The sequence below is a fragment of the Chrysochloris asiatica genome, unplaced genomic scaffold (assembly GCF_000296735.1).
Source record: "Chrysochloris asiatica unplaced genomic scaffold, ChrAsi1.0 scaffold00062, whole genome shotgun sequence".
Taxonomy (NCBI): domain Eukaryota; kingdom Metazoa; phylum Chordata; class Mammalia; order Afrosoricida; family Chrysochloridae; genus Chrysochloris; species Chrysochloris asiatica.
Window position 1 is genome coordinate 13,332,399 of NW_006408580.1, and position 1,541 is coordinate 13,333,939.

Sequence of the window (1,541 nt, forward strand, 5' to 3'; positions counted from 1 at the left end):
CAACAACAACAACAACAATTTTGATGTGCAAGTGTATTATTTTTATTTGAGATTACCCTGTAATTTATTCATTTGTTTCCCTGTTTAAAACAGTCTGTTTTAGCTTGAAATCTATTTGACTTCCTTGCCATTTGGAAGTTCTTTATCTATACTATCCCTGCTTTTTGCTTTGTGGTTGACTTCATTATACATTGATATTTCTGGTTCCTTATTTTCAGTCTTGTAGGTTTGTTTTACATTAAATACTTCTATATCTGGATTGAGTTCTGGGGAGTGATATCATGTATGATACTCTCAGGTTGTTTTCTGATGCTGTTGAGTCTCAATCCAAAGAATGCCCTTTAGCTTTTTTTTTTTTTTTTTTTTTTGCTGTAAAAGGAAGCTTTATTGTTTTCATTTGGTCCACCACTTGGGCGAAGAGGGACTCCAGGGCGTTGACTATGCTGCCTCTGTCTGCAAAGGAAGGTTCAGGCAGAAGGTATGCGGGAGAGCAGGGGAATGCTGAAGGCCCTTCACAAGTTGTGGGGCTCCATAGGCTCTTCTTACTCATGCTTGAGAGTGAGCCTCTCAAAGAGGTATTCGCCCAGCCCTGCCTGGGGATCAGCCATCCGATGGAGGTTGGTCAAGTGGTTGCCCATCTTCTTGATAATTTTCACCTCCTCGTCTAGGAAATTAGTCTCCAGAAAGTCACAGAGGTGGGGGTCTGTGTGGGTAGCACCCACAGCGTGCAGATCCAGAAGAGACTGGTTCAGATTCTTCTCCAGGGTGGCTTCCATGGCGTCCAGGGTTCTTCCCCACTCATCTTGGGAGGGCTTCTGCACGTCCTGGAAGAATGGGCGACCACCACGCTGGTTTTGCACTTTCAAGAGATGCTCATCACCCTCACGCTTCTCCTTCGCCAACTCACGGAAGAAGTGTCCCACACCTTCCAAAGCCACATCATCGTGATCGAAATAGAAGCCCAAAGAGAGGTAGGTGTAAGAGGCCTGCAGATGCAGATTAACCAGACGGTTGACGCCGGCCTCCGCTCCAGCGGAATAGTTCTGACGGATCTGAGAGCTCATGGTTGGTCGAAGATTTGGAGCTAACCACACACACACACACACACACACACACACACACACACACCAGTTTAGCTGGTCCCGGTAACAGGGAATGCTCAAGAAGATGGTCCTGAAGATGAGATTGTGCCCAAAGAAGTTGTTAGAGGTGGTCCGAGGCAGGAGGTGGGGGAATCCCCGATCTGTTCCTTCCAAACACTGTTGAAGCAAGACACAGACCTATGGGACCGCAGCTCGAACTCCCTTTAGCATTTTTTGTAAAGTCAGTCTAGTAATCACAAATGCCTTTAATTTCTGTTTACCAGGAAATGTCCTAATTTCTATGTCATATTGGAGGGACAGCTTCACTGGGTATATGATAATTGGTATGCAGTTTTTTTCTTTCAGAATTTTTATATATCATTCAATTGCTTTCTTACCTGCATGGTTTCTGCTGAGAAATCAGAACTTAGTCTTATTGGTTCTATTTTGTTTTTCCTG

General features: G+C 44.6%; 1 pseudogene; it reads right to left on the reverse strand.

The window, feature by feature from the left end:
* Positions 1 to 542: 542 nt before the first annotated feature.
* On the reverse strand, positions 543 to 1,064 carry LOC102821420 (annotated as a pseudogene).
* Positions 1,065 to 1,541: the final 477 nt, after the last annotated feature.